The following is a 23,551-nucleotide window of genomic DNA, read 5'->3' on the forward strand; positions in this document are numbered from 1 at the left end:
CCATATTTTATGTTAAATATTAAATGTAAAATCTATACATGTGGGTGTGCAGTACATCTACCCACCCAGTTGATTCTTTCCTTTCCTTTCCTTCACCTAAGTAAGCTTCATTTTTTATACATATCTAGTACAAAACTAGAGCCTTATCACACTCCTCCTGAACTGAAATCACCCTGAAATCACTGGTTTTAATGAGTGAGCTCAGGCTTGTCGTCTCCAAAAGACATTTCCAAAAGTTCATCTGGAGCCAGGTAACATGAATTACATCACCTCTTTACTCTAAAAGATCAAAATTATAAGCCTGTATGTTCTCTCAAATACTTAGGTTTATGATCACCTTTCCTTTTCAGGTGTGAGGAGTTCATAATTCATGTGTACATCAGGCACACATGATTTATGACCAGATTCCCACAAACCAAAGACACATCAAACCCTTCAGAGGTAACATATTTTACCTCTTCTGTTAGTTGTCATTAGACTCTCAGAGCTTTAGGAGCCATCTTTTCAGCCAATCTCAAGATGGTGTCTGTGTTTGCTCCTAATGCTCACTGTGTATGTGAAAATGTTTAATGATAATAAAGGTAAACGAAACACAATAATGAAGTACATTTAAGAGTAGCTTGAGTGTACTGTTCAGAACATTATATTCTAAAACATCAGGAGCCAAAATTTGCATTAGCCTAAGAGGAATCTCAAAGTCTATTGACCATAAGGAATGATTCACTGAAGATACTCCTTTATTTTATAAGCAAGGAATAGTATGTAAGGGCTCAGATAGTGTATGCTGTGGTTTGTGTTTCAAATTCAGTTGTGCAGTAAGAGTATAATTGTGTCGTTTTTAAGAAATAAAATGTATATAGTTATAAGTATGATATTGCGAACACATACGTATGTGGTTGAAGTGAGTAAGAGGTAGAGCTGGTTGCAAATTTTTTGTCAAACATGTTTTTTGTCGGAAAATGTTGATTTGTTCTGAACTGAAACTTTTTTCACAGGAAAGCCTTAGCTGCAATAAAACTTTAGTTGGGAAGGTTTCTCAGGTCCAGGATGGAATTCTGGCCAAAATGAAACAAGCCCAGAATTGCCAATAGCCCAAGGCACTTACCTGGGTACATACAGGAATTTGAACCCCAGTCTCCCCTATCTCATCTGAGTAGCCTAACCACTAGGCTTTAGATTCAGTCTCTCTTTTGGAATCTCTCCTGTTGGTGCTGTTTCACTTTGTATAAATTATTATGTATTCATTGGGCTAGAGAAAAAAAAAAAGGAGAGATTGACTCTATAGTCCAGTGGTCAGGGCCCTCACTTGGCAGATGGGAGACCCAAGTTCAAATGCCTGCCCTGAATCAGGCAAAAGGTCCCTCTTCCATCCTGAAGCATAACAGGAAAAAATTATTGAAATCTCACATTATCACAGGATAGAGAAACCATTTCCTGCCAAACTCTAATAAGAGGTTGTATAAAGAAATTAAAGAGTCAGGGCAGTTTGATTTATCTATACAGGTATACACTTATAATTGGTATTTATATAATTGTGGATACACAAAGCATCAGTTGTCACCTTACATTCCCACAATGGGAAGATAATATAGTACTCAATAGAACTAACATACCAGACTCATTTCCAATGAGTTTTCCACAAGAGAGGTGCCAAGTATCATCTCTGAACTGAAAAAGTCCAGAGGCTGGGATGGATTTTTTTTTTTAATCTGAACCAGTAAAAGGGACAATGCTATACATCCAAACTCCAATTCAGTAAAATACTTAAGTGCTTAACTTCAAGCAGATCTGTATTCAGCAAAACACTTAAGCATGCATTTATAGTTAAGTCTCATTGACTTAAGCATGTGCTTACATTCTTTGCTGAACTGAGGATTTGAGGAAAGGTCAGGAAGAGGATTCTTTGGAATCTACATTCCAAACAAGTAGGAATTTACTTTTTAAAGAAAAATTAAAATGGATTTTCCTTGTTAGTTCCTTCAAATGAGGAGAAAGAACCATTACCAAACGCATCACAGGACCCTTAACTGACGGTATTCCTGTGTTGTATAGAGATGCAGTACCCTTTCAGAGAGGCTGCCATTGTGATGTCATTCCTTAAAGTACTAAGCACTTCCTGGGAAAAAGTTATTTCCAGATTTACAGAAAATTAACACTTCATAAATCTGGAATGTTGCTATTGTCTACATGATATTTTCTGATGGACACAATGTATTTCTGCCTAGCCGAGAATTATGACCGGTGGGTCTGATGAGCTACTTTAAGGTCCTGAAAAAACCCCATATGGGATATTTATACATTCAGGTGCCCACAGTTGTATGTGCCAGCTTTCACAAACACAAGAGTGTGTTAATTTTCTATAAACAACAACATTAAATAATTATTTTACCACTTTTTAAAATTGAAAAATAAAATAGGATTAATGGCTTATAAGGTTTCACAGGAGCCCAGAATCACACAAAGACCTATAAGGTCTGCTATACTTTTACATGGCTCCCCAAAACTTCAACTTTTCATAAGAAAATGTGAGTAGGTAGAAAAAAAATGTATGGTGTCTTAGAATATAAAGCATTCTCCTTTTGTCAGCTTCCTTTCTGAATTGCAAACCTTTAGGTACGTAACAGAGCTGGGATTGCAGACTCCCATATCCATTGAGAAAGTATTCTCTCTAAATCCAATTATTAAATACATGCCTAACATATTACCTGGAATAGCTAAAAACCAAAGTTCACTTGCCTTAAATGCATGAAAGGCATAACTGATAGTTATATATCTAATTTTGCTGTAACTGGAGGGTCTCATCTCTATAGATGGCCCATGCTTATGAACATGGAAACACAGCTGCTTTTCCCAATACTCTACTCTATTAGAAAGTAATATGGGATGGAATATAGCATGACAGTTATATAGCCTATAGTACAATTTTTTATGAACTTACTCAACTGTATCTCTAAAAACACAGTCTAAATCCCAAACACACTCTTGGGTGTTTTGTAGAACCAAGGCTGCCATATAGAATTTTACTGTGTATGTAGGTTACACTCAAGATAAGAAAAGTATCGTGTAGTAGTCTTCTATTTTACTGGTCTTATTTAGCAGTAAATCAAAAAGCTTTAGGAAAATACCAACTGAGAGAACAGATTTTGAGTGGGAAAACACCTAACAGTGAAACTTAAAACTGGCTATTCATGGCTGATGAAAAATCCATACCTGTTTCCTCAGCATTAATGGACATCAGATCTAATGGAAGACTAAGGTGTGAAAGATGTAATTCATCTATCTGAGTGTAGTTAAGCATGAAAAAAGATTAAACATAGCTTATGTTAATTATTCTAAATATAGAAAAAAAGATAAATACTGTTTTGCCTAATTGTGAGAGTCACTGTGGTAAAAATTAATGATTAACTGCATGCAGTGTAGGGACAATGATATAAAGTAGGTTAATCATCTTAAGCTCATGCAAACTATGTTAGCCCCTGCTTTTTTCCCTAAGGTACAAACATGATTTGGATTTCAAAAAAGAACTTAAACCATAGTTCTTCCCTGCCTGTTTAATAAGGATTTGGACTTTAATAAGGATTTGGACTACAAAGAAGTAAACTTTATAATTTTTCTAAATTTCTTTTAGATCCATTAAAAAAGTAAGTGAATCAGACCAATTGTCTGCAGACAAATCTACTAGCACAAACATTTGTGATTTGCTCAAGTAACTCAGGTATGCAATGCAGGCAAAGGTTATATAAATAATGAATCATCTGCCTCACATCCTTCGGCGGAATCCAAACCACCACATTACTCTGCAGGGGACGATGCCCTGCATGTGCAGTTTTTTGGTTTTGTTTTTAATTTCAGTCCAGGGAAAGAGTATGCTGATTTATGATGGTGAGGCATGGGTAGAATTGATTATTCAGTCAGACAGATTATGATCATCCTAGGCTGGCTCTAGGTCAGGCAAACAAACAAGGCTATAATTATAGTTAAATTAGTGAGACAATTGTATCAGTTATGTTGTTCATAAAATATATATAAATAGATTATTTCATCAGTCAGGAGAGCATACTTTAGAGATCAATTAGAGAAAGATATCAAAGAAATAATGCCAGGGCAGGGAGAGAGAATGTCTCATGTCTGAATGAACTAAAGGCCCCAATTTTGAATACTCCATAGGGCTTCCTTGCAGCTTTGTGATCTATGTCACCTTGACCCTTTAAAAACTCATTTCTTGTCTATGGTCATTAGGAGTTTCTGAAGCCATCCTGAAAGCAGCACACTTTATAGAAGACAAATACTTAGTCTGTGACCTTTTAACTAAGAATTGTGATTGGGATATGTTTTACCCCTAATTCACTACTTTTCCTTCAAGATTAATTTAGTGGGGATGATATGTCTGAAATTCACAAATAGCTTTAAAGACATGAGTTAAATGAAAATAAGATATCATATGAGTAGAGAGAAAACTAAACAAAGAAGCTACTGACACTTTACAAAAACCTATTTAGACAGATATCCTTTAGGTCAGTTACAGGACAGAAAGCAACATCTTACATTAGTTAATAAGTCCTCATCTCTGTTCCAACCTATTTCTTTCTGCAGCATCTTTTTGCAGGGCAGTGATACCCAGCCACTGGCATGGGTGGATCTTGTCTCTCTTTCAACTTTTTGTCTCCATGGGGTCTTCTGGTTACTTTGATCTGCCTTCCCATAACCTCCCATCACAAAGGTATTTCCAGAGATGTCCCCTCCAAGGAGGATAGGACCATCTCTCATGAAATGCCCATTGAATGTTTCCCAGATACATTCCAGGATTATAATTCCTGTTCTGGACAAACAGTTTTGGTTCCTGTTTTTCGCAAACTTCTTTGTTATTTGGAAGGTATATATACACACAGTACTTATCTCTCATCCCAACCCTTGCATCTCCAAATAAGCATCCTCCCATCCTCCTGTACAAGGGCTTGCCTGCTATTTGTTCCAGCTTAATGAGCTGCTTTTGAATAGTAAGTGCCCTGGCCAAAAGTGATAACTTGAATTCAGTTCCTTGCCTGCCTTGCCATGAATTCTACTAGGTTCAAATGTAGTTGTGAAGAGCTGAGTTAGCAGACGTGATTCTGACCAGGAACGTGATTCTGACCAAGAACGACCAGTCCGCATAGATTAGAGCAAATTGTGTTTAGCATTCTTTCAGTTAGTGATGATTAAATCCTGGTCCAAATGCACAACCTCTCTCTGAAATCTAGTTTTCCCTCACCAGTTAAAACCATCCTTCCTACCTGAGTCAGGAGGGGAGAGATAGCCCCTGCAACAGCGGACCAGTCTCTGTTTTCTTGTGAGACATTCAGACATTACAATGAAATCCTGCCGCCAGTGACAATAGCAAGACACCCATTGATTTCAATGGGGCCAGGATTTCACCCCATAATATAATCACTATGTGAATACTTAGAGGGATTGATGAATAATATTCCTTCTTCTCAACCTTTGATTAGTTCCCCCAATAAAACCCATTGATTTGCACATAAGTATGTGTTCATAAGTGTGTAAATTACACACACGGCAAGATCCCCATATGGAATAAATCAATGTAGCATTAATGAAGTCAATGAAGCTATGCTGATTTACACCAGCAAAGGATCTAGCCCACAAAGCGGCTTCAAGACAGAACCTTAAAATAGTATTTATAAAAGGGAAAGTAAAATGGGGGAGGGGAGAGGATGAGAGAGAGGACGCACATGTTTATACCAGCAATTTTTGTTTTGTGTTTAGTTTCTGCTTATCTGCTGAACTGATTTGTTGAATGTAAAAAACTTATTTTTCTCCTGCCTGTTTGTAAAAGGGACTTCATGTGGGAGGAAAGAGCTGACGTTTTGTTGGGAATAATAGACTACCTTAAATCTAACTTACCTGAAGCATTGACAGGTTTCAGAGTAACAGCCGTATTAGTCTGTATTCGCAAAAAGAAAAGGAGTACTTGTGGCACCTTAGAGACTAACCAATTTATTTGAGCATGAGCTTTCGTGAGCTACAGCTCACTCAATTATCTTGGAAACTGATACCTCTGAAAAGAATGGCTATTTTTAAGTGACCCTCAGAATGCTAGGTTTTAGCACCATACACATAGGATGCATAAGGGTTTTATGTTCCTCTTTTTTCCCCACTCCCAAACGATTCCATTTAAAAAAACCTAATTATTTTCCTGCATTGCTAAGGCAGAAGATAGTATTCTTCATTTGGAAATAAAAAGAACTTATTTATCCAGAGAAAATAGATAATCTTAGCTGCTCCTAAGGCAGAAATGACTGGTTTTGCTTAATTTCCAGGACTTAATTTATTTTCCCCACTTTTGTGAATTTAGTGCTAATGAAAGGTACAGGATTCACATCCCTGAAGACTGAAATCCTCTGTCCAAAAAAGAATTGTTCCATAAGTTTTCCCCCACAAACATTAAAAATGACTCAACAAATATGTATTGTAGAACTCTGGCCACAACTGAAGTAATGCCAGGCCCAAGCAAAGTGCTAGGGGGGGAGGGAGGGAGGAGGGAAGGGAGTCTGACCACACTGGTTGGAGGAACCATGACAGAATTATGGTAGAAGCAGCTAGGGTTCCTACAGGGTAGGCAGGGCCCAAGAAGCTTAAATCTCTCTAGCTGCTTATTGCTCAGCATGCAAGTGAGTCATCTGAATATTAGGTTCTCTCTTTCATGGTTCTCAGCTTGGAGGTTGTGACCAGGCGTCAGAAGTTGCAACCACCCTGCCCTTCCTACATTGCCATATGAGAGAGTGGTCCTGCTTAGCTAGCTAGTCAGGAGTCCTGTGGAGAAGCTTGAGAACCAATGGTCTAGTAAATCCTTCTCCACTGAGTTTAAAACACTTTTTGAAAATGTCTTCAACTCTGTTTTTCTGACTTCACATTTTAAAATTCCATTTCAGAAGTTCTCTTTTCACTTCTTGGTATTTCTAATAAACTGAAGTCTCTCCTTTTTCTTTTCTTGTAAACCCATATTTTGATCTAATTCAGAATCACAAGTTGTTTTTTATTGTTGAGTCTTTTCATGTTTTGTTTTATCACTTTGTCCTGTTACCTTTCATCAGTGCTTTGGGTAGAAGGGCTCTTCTCTTGACACACCCTGTTAATAGGTGTTATAACCTTGCTGAAGTTCTGCTTACTCATTGTGGAAGGAACTATTTGTTAATTCCTCCCAGGATTACAAGGGAGATAGGAGTGGCTCTCTAGGCAGGGGGATCTAAGATAGAGGAAATCCAAGGTGGAGACTATAAAATGAGGGAAGAAGCTTTCAGACTGATGTTTATGCTCTATTTTTATTTTTGAGTTACTAATACATATAGACCCAGAAATGGGTGCATTTGAACATTGCCTCAGGATATAGTTGGTATTTTAAAGTTGGGGTAGAGAATCAGCCTAATCAAAAATTAAATAATAATGATTTATGAAAGGTAGAATATCTGTTAATTAGCCATTAAAGAAGTATATAGGAACGGGAGAGTGGTTAAAATCTTAAGCAGTCCAAACTGGATCCCAGGAAGTTAATTTTAACTTACTTATGAAAGAATATACAGAACAAAGTCCAAGGACGGATGTAAAATGAGTTTGCTTGAACTAAAACCACTAAAATTTGGAAATTTTCAAAGCTCCTGACAGGAACCACAGAATTGTATAGCACAGAATTCTTTAAGACCCGGTGGATACAGGCCACAGGATACTTGCTTTAGGTTAGCCAGGTTCGACAAGGCAAGGTAACTGTCCATTTTGGACATTACTTTTCTGGGGAGCCTTAGGTAGCTTGCTCATGCATGCATAATTTATTCCTTTCCATTCTTAACAACCAAATTGCTTTTAAGTTACATTTTGTTAAATTTGTAAGACTTTTGTATCTGCTAAAACTGTAACTGGCTGCATAATGGAAAATGTTTTTCCTTAAAAGATTTCTGAAAATAGCTTTCATCAAAACATAAATTTCAAACCCAAACTTTTATAAAAGTTTACCTTATTTTTACTTTTTAATGAGCATTTTAATCCCATCTATTGAACTTTAAAGTTTTACTTTCAAAGTACACAAGTTTATTTTGGGGATATGATGTCAAACTTTTTTCCAATGTATATTTTATGCTTTTGGTTGTCTGGTCTCCAGGTTGTCTCTTAGAAAAGGATTTCAGACATATAATGCATACTTTAAACACATGCTTCCAGCAGCCTTAATTTTCACACCTGTAATTTGGAAAATGTTAATACTTTCTCCTTTGTGAAAAGAAAGATGTGAATGTCAAATATTCTCTAGAGCCAAAACTGACTTCTCTTTGGCTGATTCTGTCCTTTTTTCAATGTGTGCTTTTCGAAAGAGTTTCTTCGATGGAGGACAAGGTGGGTTTAGAGATTTTGAAAAAAACCCCAAGACCCAGGATTCTTAGCACATACGCCACATATGGCAATTAACGATTTACATAACATTTCTACAAGAAATGCAGGGAACTTAAGTTTCATTCGGGGAACAGAGTGATTTGTGGGGTTGATGAAAACCTAACAGGAATAATACTTTAATTAGGTTTTCTTTTTTAGTTTACCAGAGAAACTTTGTAAAGCTTACATTGCAAGTAGGGAACTACCATTATATTCATTTTACAATAGCACAAAGAGACTTGCCCAAGTTCACACACAAAGTGCATAGCAAAGCAGGGAACCTAGTCTTCTGAGTTCCAGGCTAGCACCCTAACCACTGGACCATCCTTCCTCTCTATCTTCTAATCATAATGATTGCCCATGCTTTTTGTCACCTTGAGGCTGGATTACAATATACATGCTACATGTGTGGCTACAACTCATTTGGAAAATGCAGCTGTTCATTACGTGGTATTTCGTGCCAGAAAACATCACATCTGTGTTCCATTACACCCACTGGCTAGTGATTAATTTCCAGATTGAGTTTAAGATATTCTATTAAACCTACAAAGCTCAAAATTATCCTGGTTACCTGAGAGATTTCCCCCCTCCTATGTGATAATGTGGGAGTTATGAGCTTCTGAAGTATTAGAGCTAATAGCCCTGTCATATGAATGGGAGGAACCTGGCATCAGATATTTCCAGGAAGGAGCCCTAAATCTTGGCAGTTCACTTCCCCCTCCCCCCATGGTGTGCCAGAACTTGGATTTGGTAACTTTTCTGGAACTCCAAAAGACTCCGCTGTTTTTTTCATGGCTCCTCCTCAGACTATATCCCACCACTTAATTTATACTTCCTCATCCAGACTGCAGGACAGATATGGAGCACTCCATATTTACTGCTTCCCACAATTTATTGTGAAATCCAAAGGAATCAGGAAAAGGGAAAAATTGTGAAAAATCTCAAAAGCCAATAGAACGAAGGGAAAAAAAAATTAGAGAATTAAGTCCCTGATCCTGTCCCATTAAAGTCAACAAGAAATTTACTATTGACTTCAATTATCACAGGATCGAGCCAGAGCCAAGAAGAAATATCAAGCACACCATGCAGAGAACATCACAATTACCAAATGAATTTTCAAATGTATCAACAACATTCAGATCAAAAGAATTTTGGGCGATTATTCTAGAGTGACTGCGAAGAGTTACAAAGGGATCTCACAAAACAGGGGAACAAAATGGCAGATGAAATACAATGTTGACAAATGCAAAGTAATGCACTTTGGAAACCATAATCCCAACTATACATAGAAAATGATGTAGTCTAAATTAGCAGTTACCACTCAAGAAAGAGATTTTGGAGTCATTGTGGATAGTTCTCTGAAAACATCTGGCAGTCAGAAACACTACCAGAATGTTAGGAACCATTTGAAAGGAATAGATAAGAAGACAGAAAATATCATAATGCCTCTATATAAATCCATGGTATGCCCACATCTCGAATACTGCATGCAGATCTGGTTGTTCCATCTCAAAGAAGATATATTAGAAATGGAAAAGGTACAAAGAAGGGCAACAAAAAAGATTAGGGATATGGAACAACTTCCATATGAGGAGAGATTAAAAAGTATGGGCCAGTTCTTTTCCCCACTACCCAGAATGCACAGGTTCACAGACAGACTCTTGAGCTGAAGAAGTATGTCATTTATTTGTTGCTTCAGTGAGTGATCAGTCCACCAAAACAGGGTTCAATGCAAGTGCACATCAGCATTCAGGTGCTGGCCTTAAATATGTTGTTACAAAGTTATTCATTATATATTGTTGTGACTCATGGCCAGTGTTAAACATGGTTAAACATCCTGCAGGATGAAGGACTCAAATTCAACCCTTAAAGACACATGGGGAGATGATGTTTGTGTTTTTACATATATATGGGTAGTGGTCAACAGTGTAATCAGCCGTCCCTATCTATACTGTATTCTGATCATTAGAGATCAAAAGAACATCCTAGCATTTAAATGAATTGTAAACATGGGACATCTTTGTATTCATCTCTCTTTGAAATGTATAGCAAATCATCGGTGAATGGTGGAGGTACAGGCAATTGTCTTATGTTAATTCGTATAGCTAAGTACCAGTGATGGACCCACTTCAAAGACACCCTGATTACCTATTGTTCCCCAAGGGATTCCAACATGTCAAAGAAGGCCTGAAATTATATAAAAGATCCTTGGGTCCCAATCCTGTTTATTTCCGATCTGCTTGAGGTTTCATGCAGCGGAAGCCCAAGCCATAAGGACTGAGATGCCAGGTCTGTCTGGACCGCCCTGAAATATAAACATTGGACTATAACCAATGGACTATTTCAGAAAGAAGTCTTTGCAACTACAAAACTCACCATCTCTGCTATAAGAAAAGGAGTACTTGTGGCACCTTAGAGACTAACCAATTTATGAGCATAAGCTTTCGTGAGCTACAGCTCACTTCATCGGATGCATACTATGGAAAGTGTAGAAGATCTTTTTATATACACACAAAGCATGAAAAAATACCTCCTCCCTCCCCACTCTCCTGCTGGTAATAGCTTATCTAAAGTGATCACTCTCCTTACAATGTGTATGATAATCCAGTTGGGCCATTTCCAGCACAAATCCAGGTTTTCTCACGCCCCCCCCCCCGCCCCCACAAAACCCACTCTCCTGCTGGTAATAGCTTATCTAAAGTGACCACTCTCCTTACAATGTGTATGATAATCAAGGTGGGCCATTTCCAGCACAAATCCAGGGTTTAACAAGAACGTTTGGGGGGGGGTAGGAAAAAACAAGGGGAAATAGGTTACTTTGCATAATGACTTAGCCACTCCCAGTCTCTATTCAAGCCTAAGTTAATTAAGTCCTAAGTTAATTAAGTCCACTCAAGAGATCCACTTCCTGGACACTACAGTGCTAATAAACGATTGTCACATAAACACCACCCTATACCGGAAACCTATTGACCGCTATTCCTACCTACATACCTCCAGCTTTCACCCTGACCACACCACACGATCCATCGTCTACAGCCAAGCTCTGCGATACAACCGCATTTGCTCCAACCCCTCAGACAGAGACAAACACCTACAAGATCTCTGTCAAGCATTCTTACAACTACAATACCCACCTGCAGAAGTGAAGAAACAGATTGATAGAGCCAGAAGAGTTCTCAGAAGTCACCTACTACAGGACAGGCCTAACAAAGAAAATAACAGAACGCCACTAGCCGTCACCTTCAGCCCCCAACTAAAACCCCTCCAACACATTATTAAGGATCTACAACCTATCCTGAAGGATGACCCAACACTCTCACAAATCTTGGGAGACAGGCCAGTCCTTGCCTACAGACAGCCCCCCAACCTGAAGCAAATACTCACCAGCAACCACATACCACACAACAGAACCACTAACCCAGGAACCTATCCTTGCAACAAAGCCCGTTGCCAACTGTGCCCACATATCTATTCAGGGGACACCATCACAGGGTCTAATAACATCAGCCACACTATCAGAGGCTTGTTCACCTGCACATCCACCAATGTGATATATGCCACCATGTGCCAGCAATGCCCCTCTGCCATGTACATTGGTCAAACTGGACAGTCTCTACGTAAAAGAATAAATGGACACAAATCAGATGTCAAGCATTATAACTTTCATAAACCAGTCGGAGAACACTTCAATCTCTCTGGTCACGCGATTACAGACATGAAAGTTGCAATATTACAACAAAAAAACTTCAAATCCAGATTCCAGCAAGAGACTGTTGAATTGGAATTCATTTGCAAATTGGATACAATTAACTTAGGCTTGAATAGAGACTGGGAGTGGCTAAGTCATTATGCAAGGTAACCTATTTCCCCTTGTTTTTTCCTACCCTCCTCCCCCCCAGACGTTCTTGTTAAACCCTGGATTTGTGCTGGAAATGGCCCACCTTGATTATCATACACATTGTAAGGAGAGTGGTCACTTTAGATAAGCTATTACCAGCAGGAGAGTGGGTTTTGTGGGGGCGGGGGGGGTGAGAAAACCTGGATTTGTGCTGGAAATGGCCCAACTGGATTATCATACACATTGTAAGGAGAGTGATCACTTTAGATAACCTATTACCAGCAGGAGAGTGGGGTGGGAGGAGGTAGTTTTTCATGCTTTGTGTGTATATAAAAAGATCTTCTACACTTTCCACAGTATGCATCCGATGAAGTAAGCTGTAGCTCATGAAAGCTTATGTTCAGATAAATTGGTTAGTCTCTAAAGTGCCACAAGTACTCCTTTTCTTTTTGCGAATACAGACTAACACGGATGTTACTCTGAAACCTGTCATCTCTGCTATGAATCTGAACCTCAAGAACTGAACTCACGTCTGTACGTATAGTGATCTTTTATCCATACTCCTCTCTCTTCTTTTTTAATAAATTTTAAATAAGTTAATAAGAATTGGCTGTAGTGTGATTTGGGTAAGATCTGGAATATTCATTAACCTGGGAGGTAATGTGTCTGATCCTTTGGGATTGTTGGAATTTTTTCTTTTATACGATGAAATAAGATTTTCAGAAATCTTCATCATATTTGACTTGGGTACCTGGATGGAGGCCTGAGGCTGTGTTACTTCAAGGGAACTGTGTTGTTGGCTTCTGGGCAACCAGTGAGGTAATAAAGAAGCTGTTTTATGCTGTTTTGGTAAATCTAAGTATTGAAAATATCCACTAGGTTGGGGGATTATCTGCCCCATTCTTTGCAGTTCACTCAATTAGAGTGACCTCAGCTGGCACCCACTGGGACCCCCATCACAGTTATATAAATATTTTTCTGTTTAACACTAAGATTATTTTGCTAACCTACTGTTTACCTGATTGGACTGCTGACTAAGTTGTTGACGTGATCAAGTTTCTGACCAAGATGTTCATCTGATTGAACTGCTGACCCAGTTGTTCACCTGATCAGGTGCTGGCTCAGCTTTTCACAAAGCTGTTCTCCCTCACTGACAAACAAGCAGGCATCTTTTCACATGTCCCAACACCTAAAATATACATTCTATATATTACATATCCTAGAAAAGACTGGGACTTTTCAGCTTGGAAAAGAGACGACTAAGGGGGGATATAATAGAAGTCTATAAAATCTTTACTGGTGTGGAGAAAGTGAATAAGGAAGTGTTATTTACTCCTTCACATAACACAATAACTAAGGGTCACCCAATGAAATTAATAAGCAGCAGGTTTAAAAACAAACAAAAGGAAGTACTACTTCACATAATGCACAGTCTACCTGTGGATGTTGATGCCAGGATATTGTGAAGGCCAAAACTATAACAGGGTTCAGAAAAGAACTAAATAAGTTCATGGAGGATAGGTCCATCAATGGCTATTAGCCAGGGATGTAACCCCATCCTCTAAGTGTCCCTAGCCTCTGTTTGCCCAAAGCTAGGAGTGGACAACAGGGGATGGATCACTCTGTGATTGCCTGTTCTGTTCATTTCCTCTGAAGCACCTGATATTGGCCTCTGTTGAAAGACAGGATATTGGGCTAGATGGAGCATTGGTCTGACCCAGTATGGCCATTCTTATGTTCTTAGAGCAACGGCTAAGGGATACAGAACTAACAGTTATTAAATACAGTGAAAACGGCACAAACCATCATTTTGAATAGATAACTTCCTATCGTAAACTAACATTTCAGAGGATTGTAGAGATTTCCAGTACAATTTTCTTTGACCTGTTGTGATGCATGGCCAGAAAGGGTTGAACATCCTGCAAAATAAATAACCCTCAAAAGATATATGGGGAGATAATGTTTGTGTTTTTACATATATGTGAGTAGGGTCAACGATGTAATCAACAGTCCCTGTCTATGCTGTATTCTGATAGTTCAGAGATCAAAAGAACATCCTAGCATTTAAATGGATCGTAAACATGGAATAGCTCTGTATTCATCTCTCTTTGAAATGTATAGCATATAATCTGTGAAAGGTGGAAGAATGAGCAAATTGCCTTATATTAATTCTATAGCTAAGTACAGGTGATAGGCCTCCTTCAAAGTCATCCTAATTACCTTTTGTTCCCTGAGGACCTCCCAACTTGTCAAAGTGGACATGAAATTGTATAAAAGAGCCTTGGGTCCTGATTCTGTCATCTCAGATCTGCTTAAGCTTCATCAGGGGAAGTTTGAGTCGCAAGACTGAGGTCCCAGTTATGCTGGTACGCCCTGAATATGATATTTGGACATTGGACTATAACCTATGAACTATTTCTGAAAGAACTCTTTGCAGCTACAAAGCTCACCATCTCTGCTATGAATCTGAATCTTAAGAATTGAATTCATGTCTGTATGTATATTGATCTTTTAACCATACTCTCTCTCTTTTGTCTTTTAATTAATTTTAGCTTAGTTAATAAGAATTGGCTGTAGCGTGTATTTGGGTAAGATCTGGAATATCCAATAACCTGGGAGGGAATGTGTCTGATCCTTTGGGATTGGTAGAACCTTTTCTTTTATACGATGAAATAAGATTTTCAGAAATCATCATATTTGACTTAGGTACCCGGCTGGAGGACTGAGGCTGGATCACTTTAAGGGAACTGTGTTGTTTGGACTTCTAAGTAACCAGTAAGGTAATGAAGAAGCTGTTTTATGTGGGCTTGGTAAATCTAAGTATTGGAATATCCACCAACTTTTTGGGGATTGTCTGCCCCATTCTTTACAGTTCCTCCTAACTGAGTGATCACAGCTGGCCTCCACTGGAAGTGTCTAAAAGACCCTGGAATTTAAAGTCAGTGGTGTTACACTGGTGTAAATCATTAGAGAATCAGGCCCAATTTATTCACAAGTTTTAAAAGAAATGAGCAAAGAAACTGACAAATCTTAAAACATATTTAGTATTCACTAGAGTCAAGAGAAATTAAACATGGCAAACATAACCCACATGCAAGAGAAAAACAAAAATATTATTTATTATTAAATCAGGAAACTAGAGCCCAGGGAGTGGAGCATCACTTTTGGAGAAGATAGCTATCTTAAGGAATGTGATGGGTGAACACCTGGGAAAGCACTGTCTGATAAAAGATAGCCAGCATGGTTTCTGGCAGAGGAGGTCATGCTTTATTAAACTGTTGGAGTCCTTTAAAGATATTACTACCATGATAGATTAGAGGGATTCAGTGGATTTAGTATACCTTGATTTGACAAGGCTGCACCTTCAGAAATTCTGTGGCAGAAGGGGTAAATCAGAGTGTTAGTGAGAATACTGCCTGCACAGCGAGAGACAAAGTTAGTCATAGGTTCAATTTTTCAAGTTGGAAGGAAGTTTCCCCGGGAATGATTACGGTCATAGATCTGACTTCTGAGGTAGTCATACCATTCTGGATGCGAACAGTTGGGCTGAAGATATTGAAAGCAAAATTTCTAATTTGCAAATGAAGCTAAAATCAGAGGAACAATTTGGAGAGGAATATGGAAGAATTTTTTTTTATTACAACCAGATTTCAAGGAATTTGCATAGCTAAGGTGAGTTGAGTCAGTAAATGACAAGCAGAGATTCTATACAAATGGAAAGTTAGTGTGATGCAATGCACCAAGCTAGATAATGTAGTACAGATATACATTAAATGGGACTGTCATCCAGCACGCTGATCAGGAAAAGGAACTGCATGTTGATTTGGAAAAATCATTGAAATCATTGCCTTATTGTGCATCACTACAGTGAAAAGGGGCAAAAAGGTGTTGCTATAATGTTTGTCATGGGAAGGATAATATTACTTTGTTCCTCTGGGACTGAGGAACTGAGGTCTGAACGAAATCCTTATTCAGTCAACCCCCCATTGAAACCAATGAGTATACACCCAAGTCCACTGGGATCTGGCACTTATAGAAGTATAATACAGTGTAACAAAGATACAGTCTATTCTATTCCATATGTGTTTTTATAGTGCGGGCATCACTGTAGTATCTGAGTCCCTTATGGGAAAGTCCTATAGTATTTCATATAAAGCAACAATCTTCCTATAGAATTTTTAGACAATCCTATATAATTTAATAGAGAATTAAATATCCCTGCTATAAGATTTTATAGGATAATTTAAAATAGTATAGAAAAGTTGTTGTTCCGTATGAAATTTAATAGGTTTTTAGAGTAATTTCCATAGAACTCTATTGGTTTCATTCTTTAGGAATTTCCCATAATTATAGTACCATATCTTCAGAATCGAAATTATGGTATAAAGAATATTGAGCTTATTCTCAATAGAAAAGAATAGAAAAAGGAATTACCAGAATTATGAAAGAGCCTGACAAAGTTGATAAAGCCAAATTGGATGCTCCGGTGCAAAAATAAAAGTAGGGCATAAAGACAAAAATTAGAAACTAGCGAGGAGTATCTAGGAATGGCAGGTAGAAATACCACACAGAGTAATAATAGGAGAACTTCTGAAGAGTCACAGGATTATTTAAAAGTTCATTTGCGTATTTGAACTTTTATCTCCCTTCCCCAACAGGCCTGGATTGTTCCCCACGCCTAAAAATTCCCGCCCTCCCTCCCCCACCTTAGTAGGCCCTCTCTGTATGCTAGTGCTACCTTCTGAAATGGAGATTCCTAGTGGTCTGCTCCCACTGATGGCTGCCCATCTCGATGGGGCATCTTACCCTCATTCTGGGTGTTGTATGGAGGGAAGTTTCCCTACAAGCAGGGGCCTAAAGTCCTTCCCCAGTGGGATTCAGACAAATGACAGGCTCTCTGCTGCACACCTCTGACACTTTATTCAATTCTAAAATGCTTTACTGTGTCCTCCAGAACACAAAATAATTAGCATTAGTCAGTACCCTGGATCCCACAACAGCTCTGACAGAAAAAATAGATTTCTGGAAGAAGCAGCAGCTGGGGTAACCCAATTAACAGAGAGCAGTGACAGGGAGGGATGAGGGTGCTGTAGCAAATGGAGGAAGACCCTTAACTGATTTTTTTTCTGAATATTAGAAAAGATTTGGTTCATGGGGTGGGCAGGTGTTCCAATTTATTCTTATTTTAACCAAACCAACTGAACACAAAATGTTACAAACAGAGCATAAGTTACCATGGAGATTGCTTGAACCAGGGACAGCTACTGTGAATTTGTTTCTGGACAAGGATAGGATTTAGGAGTGGGCTGAAAAATAGGAAAGTGAGAATCAGATTAGTCCAAAGAGAGTTAGGCACAATGGTCTGGAAAGCTTGTTTTCTTCCTCTTCCTAGAACTGTTTTATGTCCTTTATAGCTCTACTTTTATCTCTGCCACTTCAGACAGTGATGCATTGGTCACATTTTAACAAAATGGCAATTACAAAAATTGCCCTCCCCTTTTTATTCCACCATGATGCCTGTGTACTAGGGTTTTGTGCACTCTAGAGAGAAAAGCGAGGGTCGAGGACATTTATTCACTTATGTTCCCAAACAATAACGCCTTTCCATAACCATAAGGGAGGAGGAATCACCACTCAGCAAACAAATTTACAAGAAATGATCTTTGCTGGGAATGTTTATGTTTTGCTTTGGTAATATATATCTGGGGTGTTGATGAAACAAGCACAGTGTTCTCCTTGTGTAGTCTGAATGGGGCAGGGTGGGGGCAAAGGCATTTTAGGTGTTTCCTTCTCCCTCTCTAATAATTTTTTTAAAATACCTGCTATTTGTTAACCCATCATTCCATCTGATCATCTAATCCATTCCAAAAGCAAAACATTTTTCTCCAGGAGTAGCTTTGTTAGCCTTAAGGACGAATCCTCTCTGATAAAGATTAGAGAGATGAGAGGACTCCATGAATGACTGGGAAATTGCCCCAATAATTTGGTGGCGGCATTTTCACAGGGAACTGATCAGCAGCAAAGCTCATACCCATTTCCAACTCTGAATAGTTAGCTACAGGCTAGGGCCCGACTGGCTAAGCGGCAGTTCTACAGAAAAGGACCTGGGGATTACAGTGGATGAGAAGCTGGATATGAGTCAATAGCGTGCCCTTGTTGCCAAGAAGGCTAATGGCATATTGGGCTGCATTAGTAGGAGCATTGCCAGTAGATAGAGGAAAGTGATTATTCCCCTCTATTCGGCACTGGTGAGGCCACATCTGGAGTACTGAGTCCAGTTTTGGGCCCCTCCACTACAGAAGGGATGTGGACAAATTGGAGAGAGTCCAGCAGAGGGAAACAAAAATGATTAGGGGACTGTAGCACATGACTTACGAGGAGAGACTGATGGAAATGGGCTTATTTAGTCTGCGGAAGAGAAGAGTGAGGGTGGATTTGATAGAAGCCTTCAACTACCTGAAGGGGGGTTCCAAAGAGGATAGAGCTAGGCTGTTCTCAGTGGTGGCAGATGACAGAACAAGGAGCAATGGTCTCACGTTGCAGTGGGGGAGGTCTAGGTTGGAAATTAGGAAAAACTATTTCACTAGAAGGGTGGTGAAGCACTGGAATGGATTACCTAGGGAGGTGGTGGAATCTCCATCCTTAAAAACTTCTGAGACCCAGCTTGACAAAGCCCTGGCTGGGATAATTTAGTTGGGGTTGGTCCTGCTTTGAGCAGGGGGTTGGACTAGATGACCTCCTGAGGTCTCTTCCAACTCTAATATTCTATGATTCTCTCATACAGTGCTAAAAAATCAAAGCACATTTCAGTGCATGAATACATAATAGGCTTTAAAATCTGTGCAGGATCTTTCTACTTGCTGTGCTTAATTTCAAAATCCGTGCAATCATTAGAGTTAAATGGTTTGCTCTTTCAACATGGAATCCCAATTTCCCAGGAAAAGTGGGAGGACATTTTTTCCCCTCTAGTGGAACATGCCCCAATACTCTATCTGCCTGAAATTTCTGCTCTTTGGTTCCAGTTCTCAACTGTAAATTGCTCGTGTACACATCTCTCTGACATGAATCATACATAATCTTCTTCAAGATTTTAAAAGCCCTTTAGTCAATAGTAGTGATACTTGTCCCCCAGTACACTAGGAAATAGCCTTGATAGCCTCCTTCTTTTTTAGTCCATGTCTCTCACAGCTAACTAAAATTAATGGTAACAGGTGGTTGTGTTGTCATAAGTATATATACTTCTCTTCTCTAGCCTCTCTGCTTTCTGAGGTACTGTGGGGGTGGGGAAGATGACAGATGGCTTCCGCAAACTAATCACAGATAACATGATATTTTGGTGTAGTACATGCATTTTCAGGCAAATAATGAACTAGTTTCATTTAATATCCCTCCCTGTGAAAAGCTGGGCACCTTAATGGAATGTGGGACGCTCTAAGGAAATGCACATTACATCCTAAATTATATTAAAATGTGATTAATCATAGTACTATGCAATAAATAAGATAACAGTTGTTGGTAGAGATTTTTGATGTCTGAATTTATTTCATGAAAATCTTTCAATAGTTTGACAGAGAAAGATAAAAAAATCAAATTAAAAAAAAAATCAATCCTTGGGCCAAATTTTGCCGTTTTTGACCTGAGTTCATTACAGATTGAAGATATGATTAAACAGAATATATCTGTGTACCTCTGAGCCACACTGACCACAGAAAGCCACCAATGCAGGCTCTGTGGCATGCTGATCTATCCAGGAGCATATTCTTCCCCTGCAGTGGGACTCTGACTAATTAATAGTCTTAATAATTTTTATTAGTGGGAAAAAGAAATCTATCATGGGTATTTCTAAGTGCTGGTATTGCTGGAATTACTAAGCATTGCGGCCTGTATCCTGGCCCCAAGGAGTCAATAATCTTTGTCATTGTCTTTCATGAGAATAGGATTTGGCCATTAATGAAGACATTCTTTTTAAAGGTGGATGCTATTTATTTTAGGAAAGGTGCCTTCAAATTTGACCTTGTAAATCTTATACAAAATTTTTAGCACCTTTACAAAAAACCCAGTTTTTAAATTTTATTAAAGACCTTATGGGAGTTAATTATTTTTTATTCCTGTTTATATGACAAAATATGTTATATCAAAAAATCATGATTAAACCCCCAGTATCTAAGATTTAAATAAGGAAGTCTGAAGATTAGAAATGAGTTGATGGAAATAGTTAAAGGGGCAAATTAATAAAGTAAAACAATAAAATTTTAATTTGATAGCTCCTGCCTTTAATGCCTAGCTGGTTGTATGAAGAGAGAGGTGAAAACAGGAGGAATCGAGGATAGAGAGATGGGCAGAAACAGGGATAGAGGCAGCAGATGGGGGCTGAGAGAAAAACAAAAAGCATGAACAGAGGAGGAAAGAGATCAAAGCCCCAATCCTGCAATTTACAATGCAATGCGTGGTCCACTGTGCCTGAATGGAGCTCCATTAAAGTCAATGAAGTACTGCATACGGGTCCACATATGCTGTAAATTGTAGGATTTGGCCTAAACTTACATGGATAAGGCATTAACTGAATCAGCCTGTGACTCTATTAAATCTGACTGGTCATTTTGAAGGTATTACTTGTGCTTCTAGACAGCAGTTTAACAGTAACTTGCCAGTAGGCAAGTTGCTCCCATTTTCTATAAATCCCCACAATTTATTTTATGAAAACACGTCTATTATTGTTCCTGCACATCTCATTTGCTGCATTATCCCACCAAAGGAAATTGTGTGCATTGTGTTATTCAAGTGAGTGGATTTAAGCTGCTTAGCCATATAAATTACAACAGTGTTCACTTGTACCAACTTCTTATTTGACATTAGAACATAGCCCTTGGAGCTCTCTTTACAAATAGCTAACATCCTGCTGTAAATCTGTTTTCATGCAAAATACATGACTAATAAAAAATAAAAACTCTGGCTTATCCCTGTATAACTTGTGGCTATTTCCAACACAGGTTTATCAATATGCAACCAGCACTTGTTCAATACGAGGTGGAGAAGGCGAGATGAAAAATGGCACAGAATGAAGAATTATGAAATTATGGGCATGGCACAGCTAAGCAAAGAAGAGCAATTAATGAAGAGAGAAAAATGGAACATTTTCTAAGTTGGGTAAGCGATTTAGGCCATTACCTAACAATATGTAAGGTGACTGAAGCTTATTCTGATTATGGAAGGATTACAAGGATTACAGGTCCATGCGCGTACACACACACACATGCTGGATCTCCTTCTTGAGCAATATTTTCTCGCATTAAGTACAACCATAATTTCTTCTGATATTAAACATGCATTTGATTTGCTTTGAAGCACGAATAACCACAACTCCAGCACCTAGGTGCATATAAGTGGTGCTTAGAAGCATAAATAACACTTTAAAGTGACCATTCAGCCAACATTCCCAAGTTACATATATGATTATTATTAATGTTACATAATAAAAATACACATTAATACTGAGAAAGCAGAACTCATATGGTTATGCAACTATTGTATTCATGCAAACATACGGCACTTTGTGCTATTTATTAAAATTACCACACACTGAGCTATTTCTGCATCTTATTTACTTTGTGCACTGTGAATTTCAGCCAAATACCTATCCTTTAGCTAGATAGAAGAAAAGATTAACAGTATTGACAAGGATGCCTCTAGTGGGAAAAGCAGCATACTGTCTAGAGTCAGAGTGATGGGAGGAGATGCAATGTTCATCAGTTACAAACTTGTAAAATACCACATGATAGAAGATGCTGCATGGAGTTGCAGCTGATTCCATTTGCCATATGGCACATTATTATTTTGTATTTCTGTGGGGAGTGCACGAAAGGCTAAAGGAGAACTGAACACTTTCAAGGTATATAGAATAATAATCAGAAGGTGCATAGTTCTTGATTATAGCAATAAAATCTGTAACTGGGGCAGACTGGCAGGGGAAACTGAATTTTGGAGACTGGATGCATGCTGTAGCACTCTCTAGGTAGTGAACAGATAATATAATTAGAGTTGAGCAATTTTTGGTATTTTTTAAATGAATCTTTCAACATTTTGATTCAAAGCAGTATTTTATTTAGAAATGTAACTACATTTAACTAAAAATGGGGGAGACATAAGAACACCTCAACATGACACAAAATGTTTTGTTTTGTTAAACCTAAAACAAACAAAAACCATTTGTTTAAGTGAGGAACTGAAAATTTATCATTTTGGATCAACCCAACGTGAATTTTGGGGGGAGATCTTTTGGTCCATCCACTGAACTGAAAAATCAATTATCTGCCTATCTCTAAATATAGTTCAGTTCTATCAGGAACATTTAAAAAGGAAGAAATTGGCAACTATCTTATATAAATGTCCCATGGACAATCCAAAAGAAATCAAAGCCAGGAAATGCCATGAATAATTCTATATGCAATATCTCATAGACTCATAGATATTAAGGTCAGAAGGGACCATTATGATCATCTATTCTGACCTCCAGCACAATGCAGGCCACAGAATCTCACCCACCCACTCCTGCAATAAACCTCTCACCTACGTCTGAGCTATTGAAGTCCTCAAATCATGGTTTAAAGACTTCAAGGTGCAGAGAATCGCCCAGCAAGTGACCCATGCCCCAGGCTACAGAGGAAAGCGAAAACCCCCCAGGGCCTCTTCCAATCTGCCCTGGAGGAAAATTCCTTCCCGACCCCAAATATGGCGATCAGCTGAACCCTGAGCATGTATGTGGGCAAGATTCACCAGTCAGATACCCAGGAAAGAATTCTCTGTAGTAACTCAGATCCCAACCCATCTAACATCCCATCACAGGCCATTGGGCCTATTTACATGAATAGTTAAAGATAAATTAATTGCCAAAATCATGTTATCCCATCATACCATCTCCTCCATAAACTTATTGAGTTTAATCTTGAAGCCAGATAGGTCTTTTGCCCCCACTGCTCCCCTTGGAAGGCTATTCCAGAACTTCACTCCTCTGATGGTTAGAAATCTTCATCTAATTTCAAGTCTAAACTTCCCAATGGCCAGTTTATATCCATTTGTTCTTGTGTCCACATTGGTACTAAGCTTAAATAATTCCTCTCCCTCTCCGGCATTTAACCCTCTGATATATTTATAGAGAGCAATCATATCTCCCCTCAACCTTCTTTTGGTTAGGCTAAACAAGCCAAGCTCCTTGAGTCTCCGTTCATAAGACAGGTTTTCCATTCCTCAGATCATCCCTAGTAGCCCTTCCCTGTACCTGTTCCAGTTTGAATTCAT

General features: G+C 38.6%; 1 protein-coding gene across 3 annotated transcripts in view; it reads left to right on the forward strand.

The window, feature by feature from the left end:
* The window catches only part of B3GALT1 (beta-1,3-galactosyltransferase 1), a 337,866-nt gene that overhangs the window by 117,105 nt on the left and 197,210 nt on the right, over positions 1–23,551 (forward strand). For all 3 annotated transcript variants that reach the window (XM_073305743.2, XM_073305744.2, XM_073305742.2), the window contains exon 2: positions 21,247–21,403. The gene's annotated coding sequence lies outside the window, so the exon portion shown is untranslated. The remainder of the gene's footprint in view (positions 1–21,246; positions 21,404–23,551) is intronic.

This window comes from Lepidochelys kempii, chromosome 11 (assembly GCF_965140285.1).
Source record: "Lepidochelys kempii isolate rLepKem1 chromosome 11, rLepKem1.hap1, whole genome shotgun sequence".
NCBI lineage: Eukaryota > Metazoa > Chordata > Testudines > Cheloniidae > Lepidochelys > Lepidochelys kempii.